The 14,479-nt window shown below is 40.1% G+C and overlaps 1 long non-coding RNA gene across 11 annotated transcripts in view; it reads left to right on the top strand.

Annotated features, from left to right (window-relative positions):
- Positions 1-2,445: 2,445 nt before the first annotated feature.
- LOC130251113 (uncharacterized) overlaps positions 2,446-14,479 on the top strand; it is a 65,911-nt gene continuing 53,877 nt past the window's right edge. For all 11 annotated transcript variants that reach the window (XR_008840095.1, XR_008840094.1, XR_008840098.1 and 8 more), the window contains exons 1-2: positions 2,446-2,546; positions 8,993-9,114. This is a non-coding gene — a long non-coding RNA (uncharacterized LOC130251113). The remainder of the gene's footprint in view (positions 2,547-8,992; positions 9,115-14,479) is intronic.

The following is a 14,479-nucleotide window of genomic DNA, read 5'->3' as shown; positions in this document are numbered from 1 at the left end:
TGCAGAGAAATCTCTTTGTGCTGCTTCATTACCTGAATCAGCTGGATTTGGAAGAAGGTTGAGAGTCCAGATAGACTTACTGGTGTCTTCCCTCTCAGAATTGCTTCTAGTTTTCAGTGTCCTTGGGAACACAGGGAGATATGTGCTTTGTCCAGTGCCCTTCCCAGATGGAAGGGTTTGCTGTCACTCTAATAAACTCTGCTTCTTTAGCTGCTCCTTGCTTATGTGTCTTTATAATCAGGAGTCATGACTGAGTAAGGGCTGTCTGCTGACCTTTCCTTCAGCAGTGCATTCTGAGCCAACTGTGCTGCTTTGCTCAGATAAGGATTTTGTTTCTTTTTTATTTTTTTTTTTTTTTTTTTTTTTTTTTTTTTTTTTCTGTCTTGTGGTAGGGTTTTCTATGTCTCACTTTGACTTTGGCCAAGTGCCTCCCTCACAAGCTATGGACTCTGAATGCCTGCCTTATGTGGAGGAGAACGTTGGCTTTTCAGCTGGCTTGCCCTCCCAGTAAGTTTCCTTCTCTCCTTTGACCTGCTTCTGCCCTGCCAGTCTTTGCCAGCTTTTTCCCTTTCTTTCATTGTATAAGTTCTCTCATCCTTCTTCCTTGCCCTCAAAATAGAAGAAAAAAATTTAGTAGCTTCTGCTAACCATTGCCCAGTCCTTCTGCTGGTGTTTGATGTTGACCCCAGGGATAAGGAATGTACAAGTTCCTATTCACACCACATCAGCAGATGCTGCTGCTGCTGAGCATTATCCTGTAACTTGTAAAATAACTTTTGTGGACAGGTCTGCCTCAGAAAACTGATGCCCACTGCATTGTAGCATAGATTGGCATATCCAGCCCTTGCAAGGAGGCTCTACAGTCAGTCCCTGAGAAATAGTCTCTTCTGCCTTAGCTTCCAAGGGCAGGCTGTTTGGGTTAGTATTGCTGAATAGAACTATAATTTTAGAGGTAAATGCTGGTCCCTCAGTTGGATCAATGATATCAAGGTTAAGCCTTTTAGATCAACTGCAGACCACAATCTACCAGAAAAATGACTTTTCAGCCAGCTCTTTCTCCAGTTAGCAGTGGGTAAAGCACAAGAACAAAGCAGAACCTGGCATGGTAAAGTCCTTGGCCAATGACAATAAGATACCTGCAAAGGAGATGGGTTTTGTGTTTTTCCCTGTATTTGCTTTCAGAAGGAGAAGCATTGGAAGGAGAGGTTAAATAATGCAAATCAATGGTGCAGCAGCTCAGGAACAAGTAGAATAGCAGATGGGTTAATTCTTTATTTGTCTAGTGATCTAAAAAGGGAGTTTTCAGTAAAACATGGCTTTTTATGGCACTTGTACACAGGTACTGTGGGAGCAGCAAACAGATTTGGTTTTAGCTGGGTTCTAAAAGGAGGAGTCAGTACTTTGCCTTTTGCATTTCTGCCTTCCTCCAAACACTGGGAGTTTTACCATCTTCCTTTGGCAGATAGATATCTCAGGAGCCTGGTGCCTCCCAAAGATCTGAAGGAGCTTGTCTCAACTTGTCAGCTTGTCTGGAGCATTTACTGAGCACGTGAGGAATCGGCAATGTTTGAGAGGGACACCAGGAACCTGTGTCTTTGCTGCTCCCTGAGATGAGACTCACCTGTGAAGCAGGTACAAAGCAGGTTTGTGGTACAGTTTTCATCTGCTCTTCTGACACTGCTGCTGGTAAAGCCAGATCTGGAGTAGCCAGGGGCTACTCCAAAGATGAATTGCATTCGGTCCATTGAATTTGTGACTTAAAGGTTAAAGAAGGCATACATGTTACAGAAGTGTTACCTGTGACTGACTGAAGAATAAAAAGAATTCATTCTCCCCCTGAGAATCACAGAATGGATAAGGTTGGAGGGGTTCTCAGTGGGTCATCTGGTCCAACCAAACTTATTTTTTCAGGGATCTGCCTGAAGCAAATGAACAACCTGGAATAAATCTTAAAGGTATTTTCTTCCTTTCCTCTCCACTTAACTGCATCCTGACATGTTTCCCTGCCATTCTTCCTGCCTGTCTCTGCACCATCATGCTGGTGTTACTCAGAGAGAATTGTCACTGTCACAGGAGCAGGAGTGACCTGAAGGAGAAACACACTAGCTCACAGGGAAGGAGAAGGGTCAGCATCAGCACAAGACCCAAGGAGCTGATGCCTTTTTCAGAGCTGTGCTTATCCCTGCTCTCAAAGCAAGCCTTTCACAGTGCTTCCCTCACCTGCAAGCCTTGCAGAGCCCAGTCCCTGGTGGGCTGCCTCCCTTTGCATCAGTCCCACGTTAGCACACAGCCACTGCTGCCTGTGTGGTCTCTGGAATTCTCACGGCTTGGTGGCAACCAGTAGGGAGGGAAAATAACGTGTTTTATTTATTTAGAGTCAAGCACAGTTTAAAGTCCATTCTAAATAAATAAAAACTCTTAGCCAGATTTATATAAATAAAAAAAGCAGATTTCCCCCTCTCTTTTGGCTGCTGTTGAACAGCATCAGTTTCAGGACCACACAAGGAGCTGTGTTGACAGCTCAGAAATGTGCAGGAGAGGCAGAGGTAGGAGGGGTTGGAAGGACCTTGATAACTTGCTTTGGGTTTCTAATGCATGGAGGTTTCCTGTGGACAGTAAGGACTAGCCCTGACACTGGGGTGAGTTAAAATGTTAGAAGAAAACTGTGAATATCTTAGGCCTTTAACAGAGGAATATTTCTATATTTTCTATGAAAGACCATTTTTCTTCAGATGGTTCACCCATTCTACCAAGGCATCTGTGCAAATGGTGGGATTAGTTAGCACAGGTGAGCACTATTTTCTCTATCTCTTAGTATTGCTTAGAGGTGGTAGAGCACCCGTAAAAAACAGTGATTTGAGGAAGAAACATTCTATTCTTAGGAGGCTGACCACATTTGGCTTTTGGGGCTTGGGTCTGCATTACACAAAGGCTCCCAGTTTCCATCAAATGGTTCTCCCACACAGGTGTTGACAGTGTTGTGTCTCCTGTTACAACCAAAACCTAGGGAAACTCCAAGCATGGTTGCATTTTCTTGGGAATGAAATGTATTATGTCTGCACAAGGTTTCAGATCTCTCCTCACTTGCAGACCTGCCAAGATATCAGAGAGGGTGACAAGCAGCTGCTGTGTGGAGCACCTGGGTTTTGTTACTGCAGATGAGAGATCATAACAGGCCTTAAATAGTTATCTGCTATAAGTGGGTTCTCCTTGAGGCAGCATTTACTGTGCTGATTGTGGGTGAGGATGGGCTGGAGAACATGATTTCTGCTGGTTGCAAGATTGGGCTGAGAACAAAAAGAGCCCAATTAATGATTGTTATTTTGTGACTGGTCAGAGGCCACTACAATTCTGACAAAGAAAATCAAAGAAACACTCTTGCAAAGCAGAGCTTTTCTCACAGTTCATTACCTCTTTCATATTCTGCACTTCCTTGTGCTGGCGGACAAAATGACCAACAGATGTTACTCACATTGAGGAAAAAATTTCAAAGAATAATTTTTTAAACATGTCCTTTTATAGCTTACTTTACCCACTTTATATATTATATTTAAAGTTATGTATGGTCATATATCCCACAATACTTTGGGTTGTCTTGTTTTGTTAGTCAAACATCAGCTCACTTTTCTCTTCCCACTTAACGACACAGCTGGGTCACAGCTTGTCAGAGGCAATGGTGTCAGAGCTCCTAAACATCTTCCCTGAGCCTTTATCCTGGAGGAAGTTAGTGCATCTTGGGGCTGTACTGCTCTGTAAGCAGTAAAATGACATTTTCTTTGCACAGATGAAGTCATGGTACGACTTCTGCCATGCCAACCTGCAGGCGGTTGTTTCATCCACCACAGATCTCTGATGCAGAAAATGTATTTGCTATATACATACCCTGCCCACTCAAGCCAGAGACCTGGAGAGTTTCCCTCCTGGCTCAGTGAGTCCCCCTCCTTAAGAACAGTCCTAGTCTCACTGTGAAGAGCAGACATCCTGAAAATGCTGCTTAGGAGTGATTATTCTATTTAGCTCTGATTATTTATATCAGTTAAGAAGCAATTCTCTCATAGTAGCTTTGAAGGTATCCAAAGTGGGCACTTGGTGGTGGACTTGGCACTGCTGGGCTGATATTGGATCTTGATGATGTTGGAGTTCTTTTCCAGCCTAGATGATTCTGTGGTTCTCTGATGCAGGAACACAGTGTGCAATAGGCTCACATTCCCTTCCTGCATGAATTTCAGGGCCCCACAAGCTGTTCCATGCATAGGGGAGTGGGTTCCATTTTTATGTGTGCATATTATTATTTCAGGAAATTGTGCTTCTTTTTGAAAACCTGAATGTAGGAAAGCTAGGACAGATAGTGCAGGATACAGTCAAACCTGAATTATATTGATTTTTTTCCCTTCTTTTAAAAAAAGTTATTGAATGCTTTCCTCTATGAGTGTATAATGTCAGTGGCAATGGATTGTATGTACAACAAACAGTTGCAATAATAATTAAATTGCAATACCCCAGCCTTGCAATTTAACCAGCCATAAATTCATTTATTGTGTTGCAAGCTGAGTTGCAATGCAGTATGTCACTTACTTATCACAGTACTCTAAGTAATCACACCAGAACTTATTAATTTTCACAACAGGGAATGAAAATTATTTATCTGATTTTTAACTTTCAATAGTAATATGAAATTATTAAGCCTTATATATAATTTTATGGTGATTTTTAATTATTTTCTAAAAATAATAGAACTGAGCAAGAAAGCAGGTGGTTCTACACCTCTTTTATTGGTGACTATAAAATATCATAGTATCTGGCAAGAATGGGCTCCTGGAGAAATTCTGTGCAATTTTACACAGAACAACAACAAATCTAAGTCTTGGGACTCAGAGAGATGTAGATACTCTTCCATTTTAAATATTTTACTGGAATTCAGTGTAAATGTTAGCTCTGAAGCATCAGAAAAATTTTAAGGAACAAAAAATCCAGTGGGAGGCTGTGTTTTGGGAGAATAAGCATAATTATCTGTGTGACTGTAGGCAGGCTAATCTGGTACTGATTCTGAACAAAAAAAAAATTAAATCTTCTTAGGTCATACAATTAGCTAGAGATTAGAAAGTAATTGCTGCCAACGAGAATTGTATTTAAATCAAATTTCATATATTGTGGCCAAAATTAAATGTGACAACCAGCTGCTCACTTAATAAACTAGGCTGAGATAATTAGTAGGAGATAAAAGCACTCCATATTGCAAGGATTAAAAATATTTTGTAGGCAGTGTCTATAAAAAGATCATCATGATTGTAAGAGAAAAAGAAGGTTTTTTGATCAGGAAATCAGTCTGGCTGATTGCTAGCCCAGTGCTATACAATTGACCTTTTTCCAGTTATTTGTAAATAATTATAAAGTTATTGCTAAAAAAGTTATTTTGATATTTTGTTCTGGTAGGATCTTTTTGCAAACCAGAGGGGACTGTTTGATACAGGTGTGTTTGGAGGAACAGATATTTTATCACAGACAGGTGTGAGAACAAAGGCCTGTATTTAAGAGGAAGAGGGCCCTCCATGGAAGATTTCTGCATGCTGGAAATTGATGATCCTGAAAGTTTTAAAGTCCCTTGTAGTCACCTAATTTAACATGAGCTTTCAGGCTGCTTTTAGGAGCATGACTTCAGTATTGTGTGGGCAGGTGGGAGAACACTGTATAGGGTTGGAGAGCTGATTATTCTCATAGACAGGACTGATGAGCTCTTTATTAGAAAAGCAAGTTAATTTCTGGTATCTGTTAACAAAGAGGATCACAAACCAAGGAAATATGGGGAAAAAAAATCCCAGGGATCCTCTAAGGGTCATAACAGAGTTAAGATTCTCAAATACACAGTATATTAGTTGCATGTATAACACATAAAATATACCAATATGTATTTGTAACATATGCCAATATATATATTACAATATTGGTGTTAGAATATATATATTATAATCTGTGTTATAATTTTATCTGCAAATATATGAACATTTATATAAAGAAGTACATATGTATATGAGCCTGTGTGCTTGGGAGGTTTGTGGGTAGCACACCTTCTTCTCAATTACAATAGCATCCATTTAAAAATCAGACACTTAAAAGAACAAATTAATTCTTCTGTCAAGCTGTTGTAATTCAGCTTGCTCTGCCTCACATAATATTTCTGTGCTTAAAATGCAGCAGCACTTGGTGTGACTGGTACTGTGTACACAGCTCTAGCTCCAGACAAGCTTCACTGATCTCAGTTGTATAATGGACAGTAGGACTTGGCCCCCTAAAATTTAATATGTCAGCCCTAAAATAATTTTAAAAGGAATTTATGTGTCTTCTCCTCCTCCACACTGCCTGTAATCTGAGAGTGTCCATGTGGCTAAGAATACAGACTTGTCTTCTCTAAATTGAAGACGTTCTGCTCATACCACTGGAGAAACAAACTAAAAAATAAGGCAACCAGATGTTCAAAAATGTTGAAAGTTCCTTTTTTTGGAAAGGTAGCTATGTTAAATAAACATTAAAATGCTATTTTTTCTGTATAACTATTAATTTTAGTGTCACCCCAAGAGTTCATCCAAGGGCCTTTGGGTCACCTGGGAGAATGTACAGTATATTTTGGCTTCACAGCCGTCAACTTGCTACAAAGGGCTAATTCTTCCAATTAATGAAATAAATGTTGCTGATGTAGATGGATTGACAAATTAGTTCAAATTCTAGTTTGTGAGTCAGGTGGCAGGTCTGATGGAATGCATTAAGATGCCTCTCCTGGCAGGAGAAGGAGCCCTTGGAAGAGCAAGGTACAGTGACCATTTTCCCCCACTCACCTGGTGCTGTTTTTTAGTCCAAGTAGAGCTGTGGCAGAACTAGAGAGTGTGAAGACTTTTTGTCCCATAAGGCTTTCATCAGGGTTTTTGTTTAGGGCAAAAGAAACCCATTCAGACAAGCTGAGGTGGCTGTAGGTCTGGTAATCCCTGTTGGGCATATTGCAGTTTGATGCAGAAAAGCAGGTTAATTTATGGTACCTCCTAGGAAAGGTGATCATGAACCAAGAAAATATGAGCAAATAATTCAAGGGAATGCTCTGAAGTTTATTGATACTTGCTCTATGATCCCATGCTGAAAAACTAAGCAGAGCAAGGAAGCTAAAGGGAGAATTTCAAGGCTACAACTCTGATGTGTGTAAAATACTCTTGGAAAGAAAAACATGTTTTCCTTTTGAAAATACATTCCTCTTTTTGAGACAGCATTCTGAAGTAGCTGCATTTTAATTCAGTTTGCAGCAGTTTATGAGAGCAGATGCATTGCAGTATTGATATTTCAGGGTGGATCAGCTCCATGGATTAATGCATTTATATGCTTCAGGAATGATGGAGGAGGGTTACTGCACACCTGAGACCCTCTGTAGGGCACATGGATGTCTGGCTGCAGTTTCTGAGCTTTCCAGCTTTAGCTGACTGATGTGATAGGCTCTGTGTTTCCAGCCAGGAAATAACACTTGCTGTCAGCTGTGCAGGATGTGGTGATGGAAGGCGTGTTCTGCCTCCATACCTACAGACACAAAAGGGCTCACACAGCAAGGCTTGAGGCTCTCAGCTGCTGCCCATCAGGGGAGCATCAGAGGGTGTAAGGTGATCCAGGATGTTGCACACTGCAGTAATCTGGATCTCCCACAACTGGCTGGAATTGTGCTACCTGATGTGCCACAGTCAGATTCCCACATCCCAGGGCTCAGCCAGGTCTGCCAGAGAACAGGGGTGTATGCAGCAAGCACAGGGGTCCAGGCTGCTGCATCTAAGCTGCTTTTCTTCTCCATGTATCCACTGCTTGAGCCTGGTCAGCTCTCTATATTCTGTGCTGTGCCAGGTAACAAAGATAAAGGTCACAACTGGGCAGAGGGTGACCATCCCTGCAGTGGAATTAGCATTCATGGCCTTCAAGTCTAGCTCAGTGAGAGAAATAACTCCAAGCAATGGAATTGAATTGCTTTGCTACTGTATGAGCTTTAATGTTAAACAGCTCTGGGAGTGGATAATTGTGCTGAACTCCCAAATCCTGACTGGACATTACTCCATGGACAAATACTGCACCTCAGTCTATGTGGATAGGTGGATTTTCTTCTTGCTTCCTGTTCATGCAGGGGAGTTTGTGGAGACTGTTTTATTTTGCATCACTTGCAGCTCAAATATGAGCTGTCAACTTGCAGAACAGTGTAATATTATAGATAGCCAGCTGTTCACTGAGCTCCAGAAGGCTGAATGACCTCTTTTTAAAATATCAATTTGCATTGTTCTTTTTAAAATATCAGTTTGCATTGTTAGTGAAATTTGACTTTTCTAAAGAAAAATGTCAGGAATACACATGAGAAACTTGCTTATCATTTATGTTCTGGTAGCAGATTAGTCATAAAAACAATTGTATTTGCACTACATGTGGATAACCTCTTATAAAGTATTGTTTAGAGAGCCCAGGAGAGAAATCTATGCAACATGCCAATGCAAGAATTTTCTTATCCCTTCTCTTAGGAGAAAGGTAGGCAAAGAAAATAATTTGCTGTTTAGAGAAGAATCTATTTACCTTCCAAAAATTACCTATCAGAGATTGATTACTACCATTAGCCTATCTGCTGCTGCAGAGTGCTTGATTTGTTTCTCAAAGAGAAAACAAAGTGTGGTGGTATATCTCAAACCCATGGGACATGAAGGGTATGGACTGGCACTAAAAAGACTGCTTTTCTGGGCTGAATTTATAGACAGATGTTAAGAAAGCAGCCAAGAAGGCATATTCACCAGGGAAGTTTGTGTACTTTTAATGGTCTGTCTTTTTTTCCTTTTTTTTGTTTATTTTTTTTTTAATTTTTAGACTGAATAAAACACAATCCCATTTTTTCCAGCCATGCTCTGTCTACAGATTGCTCCAGAATATGTGTGCCTTAAACCTAATTTCTCTCTCTCTTTTTTCTTTTTCTCTATCCAAACACTTCCAACAGTAAAGAGGAGAGTTGCTAGGATGTGATGAAGGCTCTGAAAGGAAAAAAATAAATTAACATCAAATGGGCTTCTCCTCCTCCCACTCTGCATACAGGAAGTTTTAAGGAGACAACAGGACACGGTCAGTGCTGCCTCCCAACACATTTTTGTATCCCAAGAACCCTTTTATTCCTCTCCAATCTCCAATAACTTCACTTAAAATAAAATTCCTAGTTCAGTATTTCTTGTGGGAAATAATTGGTGGTATTATCTGGAAGGTGCAAATTGATGAATTCCCTCAGTTCCTCTTAAAGTCTGAAAGAACTGGGATTGTAAGATGATTTTTATTTAAGGACAGCCTACTTTAATGAATATCCAATGGATTCAGCTCTTGGCATCTCCTGTTTTATACTGTTAAACAAATTGGTGTATGCTTTTGACTTTCCTGTCAAGGGGATCCTACTGATGTGGTTTCTATCTAATAAAGGAGTGTCTGTGAAATATCAGCACTTACTGCATTGTCATATCAGTGAATATTCTTTAGCAAAATAGAGGCTTAGGGTTACCTTACATTCCCTGTTCAGGCAGCAGAGGTGAGGACTAATTTGTGGAAGAATACTCTCCTGCTACTCTCCTAGCAGGCAGCTACCCCTGTCTTGTGTGTCTTCCTCAGCTGCACCACAGACCTCTGAGACACCTGCCCAGCTGACAGAAAGGTGATGTAAAGTTCAGTGTGCAAAGTAGGGATTCATTTCTGAACTTTGAAGGGCTAAACTGTTTTGCTGTGATTAACAAAGAAACTCCTGATGCTTGTGGCTGAGAGAGTGGAGGGATTGCACTTTAGCTGCACTGTGCTAATCTTTGTAGCTTTTCTTTGTCCTGTACAAGAGAAAATATCTGTGTTTAGATCTCACTGAAAGCAGCCAGAAAACTCTTGTCACTATATCATATTAGCTTTGATCTGGTGGATTTGATTATGGTTTTTTTTTGGGTTTTTTTTTTTGTTTATTACAGGCTCTCAATTTTCCTTCTTTGCTCTAAAACCATATTCAGAATATTGAATCACTTTTCTCCATATCAGTGAATCTGCTTATTGACGTCCTGTTAGAGGCCTGTGCAAATAGTCTTCAAAAAGGAATAAATGAAAGACACCGGTGGAAAGCAAAGTTTGACCAGAGGGCAAAGTTCTGTCAAAAACACTTTATCTTTCTTTGTTACTGAGACATGACCAGATGTTTGTTTATAACAAAATGCCTGCTTTGGGATTTTTCAAAGCCCAGATGAGGAAAACTGTATCTAATTGCTTGTAGGAGTGCAGTCATGTCCTAGCTGCAACCTGGGTCAATGTGTCCTCAAATCCTATATCTGGAGATTCTGGGAATGGAATAAAAGTGCCTATGTTTTTGCTGAAAGGAGATAGGGCTGTCAGCTCAGGCACACACTGAACATCTGCTCTGCCTGAGCCTTGTGGTTTGACTAGCTTAAAATGCCACATTAAAATGATCATCAGTCAATCAGAGCATTTCCTCACTCTGAGGAGCAGAACATCACGCTCAGTGCTGCACTTTCCAGGGAAGCCAATCTGCTGTGCTAGGAGTAAAAAAATCAGAGCAGTGAAAAGTTTCACAGTTGTGGTTTGTTTGGCCTGTGTGGCATCACAGACTAATGTTTAACCTAGGTTCAAACAGCTTGGAACTTTTTCTCCTAAATTATTTTAAATCTAGATAATTATTTGGAGTATTAATTTTGATTATTTCAATGTTGGCTATTAACTCTAGTTAGCAAAATGAAATATAATTCATGTTTTAGTCTTGGGAGAGTTTCCATTCAATATAGCTGTATCACAGACCACAACATTGTGTTGTTTCAGTAGCACAGAGATAATTTTCCTTTTTTTCTAAACCTCTGGATAGCTATTTAAGATTACCAGACTAAAGGTCTTATGAATTACAGAAGTAGGAATTGCTCTGTTTTATTAATAAAAAGAAAGGCAATACTAAAAGAAAAAGCAACCCAGACAAATTAAGATAACAAGGGGGTTTGCCTTTAGCTGTGAGCTAGTTCTCTATGGCAAAGGATTATTTCTATAAACAATATACAGTTTGCTAATAGTTATGTAAATAGTCTGAAGTACTTTATGTGATGATTTGCAAGGCCTTTTTCTGTATAGGTTCTGAATGACTTAGAATTAAATTCCTTCTTACACTTTTTAAGGCATTTAGCCCATTTGGTTTTGTTTTTTTTTTGGTGAAGCAGAGAAGGTAGTAATGCATCTTTTCTTTTGCACAGTTCTTGTAGCAATATAATTTCTGAAGTTTATTTAATTAATGTAGACCATTTAGTATCTATTTAATGTATTTATCATTGTTGAAGCACATTGTTAATGAAAAAAATTCTATAAATTAAGGCACAGCAAGTTGATGTCCCCTTTCAGAAACATTCACTGCATGTTGAGGAAGCATCTGGTGCAATTTGGATGTTTTTTGTCAATTAATTTAACAGCCAAATGTGCCAGAAGAGCTTACTGCAAGGGTTTCAAACTTTTTGCTGATGGAAGTTACAGATATGAATTGAGAGATTGGAATCAAGGAATTATGGCTTTTTTGACCCTGAAGTTCAGTAAATCCTAAGGATCCTGAGTGCTTCTTCTGCCCCCTTCTCATTCCTTCCCTCTCACACCTCTGGAACTGCAGTGGGAGGAAGGCTTCTTGGGAAGCATCTGTGATGTTTTCCTTTGCAGACAGGGAGTTTCTTGGAAGACCAGGCAGCTGTGCCTCACAGGTTTGGCTTGGCTTGGCCTGCTAAACCTTTCTCTGAGTCATATTTGACCACTCCTTCATTGGGGTGATGCTGAAAGAGTCCTTGCAGTGACATGTCTAACTGAGATGGATGAATGCTCATATTTCAGACCTCAAAAAGACAACACTACATTGGATAAATATCATGCTGCCATCTTTAAAAAAAATTAAAATTGCATGCTAGACACATCTGAAAAAGAAAAAAAAAAAAGAATTGATAATAGTATTATTAGATGATCCCATGATCAGGGGTGGTAAGAACAGCATTTAGGTGTCTGCACATTAACCTCTCTTAAAAGTTCTGTTCTTTTTAACAACAACAAAAACAACAAAAAGCTCTTTTCCTTAAGGGAAGATGATGATTAATGCACTGTAAAGTTACTCCTGAGCTTGCCCTGTGATATCTTCTCTATGCTTTCACACCTTGTTCAGTGTTTTACTGACACTTGAGAATTTCAGAAAAGTCTGCAGTAATTACAGTGTATTATCATCTGCATTTCTGATACATAGGCTCTCATAAAAAGCCTCCTAAACCATTTCTTGAGTTGTTTCCTTTAAGTGTTACTGCAAATAACATCATTTGTATGTGAACTTCAGTTGGATATGGTAACACCTTGTAAAGTACTTTAACATGACAGAAATACCTACATAAAATTTGGGGTTTGTTTCAGAGATCTTCCCTTTAGGAGACTGCAGTAAATTCAGCCCTTAGATTGACACACTTTTCTTTCTATACATTTAGTTTTCCAGGGTTAGCATTTCTTTATGGTGTAATTTAATTGCTTTAAAAGAAGAAACTGCAATGGTGTTGTAATCTACAGTGGCTTTCCCTAGCCCTTTGGAAGGTACATGGATTTACAATTAAGCATCAGGTATGCTCTAGTCTGTCACATATTTGGGTTTGTTACATCCATTAACAAGCAATAAAATCTGCAGTATTCAATCTCTCTCACTATATCTTATTTTCAGCCCACCCTTTCACCTTTGGCTTTGGTTTTCTTTCACTTTGGCCAGTTTATTTATAACCACTAAATAAAAGTGCTGCCACTCCTGCTTCACAGCTCAGGAGGCAGGGAAAGGTGGATCACTGTTGTACTTTGGGCTATGAGAGAATGGTGAAAAGGGTAATGCAGCACAGTTCCTCTTGTAATGGAGAAGCAAAGGAGGGTTTTATTTAAAAAATGCTGCTCTTATATATAGGATAGTTTATGCAAAACAGAATAGAAAATACTCATTGGTCCAAGAAGGCAACACCTCTCTGAAAACATGCTTTCTGCAAAACATCGTGTCTCCAGCAGGTGTTTAATCGTTGTTATAATTTCTTGTCCTTGAGCAGGCTGAGAAAGGTGAGGCTCCAAGGCTGCTTTTCCCTGGTTCCCAGCAGTATCCAACGACAGATCACCATGTTGGCCATGCCTGTTCAGCCTCTGCTGCCTGTGCCATTTGTTATAACTAAGCTCTGTTCATCCTGCCTCTCAAACTCCTCTGAATGAAGTCTGTCCAGTAAGGCCAGGCTCTTTAAATGCTTGTGAATACTACATGTTTCTTGGAGTTCTCTCTATCCAGCCATTTAAGCACAACTGATTTTTGCCATAGCTTTCTTTAACCCAATATAATCTAGCACTTTCCAGCCTGATGTAATCCTGAACAAGACCTGGGATTCCCAAGTGATTCACTGAAATGTCATGTATTTTCAAGCCCCAAATAGAGGCTTTGTTTTAAAAACACCTACATTAATAAAAGTGAAAAAAAGAAGATACCAGGACAGAATAGATTCTGTGCACACAGTTTAGAAATATGTGTGTGGAATGCATGACTCCTAACTAAATGTCTGCCATAACTTCTTCTCCCCAGGTTCCAACTAACCCTAGATGGGATGACATATATAACACAGGGATGACATGAAAGCAGGGAGCTTTTATCCTCACAAGGCAGGAAAGGGAAAGGACCTCACTCTGTTAGTCACTGAGGTGTGTAGAACATTTTGTGGTTGCAGGGAATGGTGGCCTTTGCTTCAGCCCTCTGTGTAAAGGTTGTGTTTACAACCAGCTAGAAACTGCTCTCTAGAATGAAGCAGGTCTGTAACAATATCTCCTTTGCCCTGAGCAATTGCAGGTGGCATCCACATTGAGGAAAAGCTGAGAGAGAAACAGGAGTCTGGAAGTGGTTCTAGGGAAGCATGCTCAGAATTTTCTGGGCAGACTTCAGAAGGAATTTTCTGGAGAAAAAAAAAGGATGCTGGTGTGGATATTTTGGTGAATCTAAATTCTTACAAAGAAAAGGCAGAAAATGCCAAGGCAGGTGAAGCCAAAGCTTGTCATTTGTGTTTTTGGCAACCTCGAGTCTCAGTGATGCCTGACATTTGGAAGGGGGGGTAGGAACTGGAGAAACTGCCATCATCTGGAGAGAGTTTGGAAGTGTTCATGGAGAGTGCACAGCAGGCAGGAGGGGAAGTGATAAAAGTGGCACAAAACAAGGGGAGTTCCTCAGGGGAGCACTGAACACTAGGCAAGGAGATAAATTAATCTGGAAACAGTTTGCTAAGTGTTGGCTGGGGGTATAACCAGGGCAAGGAATGAATACAGAGCCAAGAGCTGCTATTCAGCCAACTGTGTAGCTGCATAAAGGATGCAGGACCCTCCTCTGAGTCTGAAGTAGGTACAAAACTCCTAAACAAAGCAGAACACAGGTTGAGAAATGCCACTTTGT

The sequence above is a fragment of the Oenanthe melanoleuca genome, chromosome 3 (assembly GCF_029582105.1).
Source record: "Oenanthe melanoleuca isolate GR-GAL-2019-014 chromosome 3, OMel1.0, whole genome shotgun sequence".
Taxonomy (NCBI): Eukaryota; Metazoa; Chordata; class Aves; order Passeriformes; family Muscicapidae; genus Oenanthe; species Oenanthe melanoleuca.
Note: the sequence above shows the minus strand (reverse complement) of the source record. Positions and strands in the feature narration are given on the sequence as shown.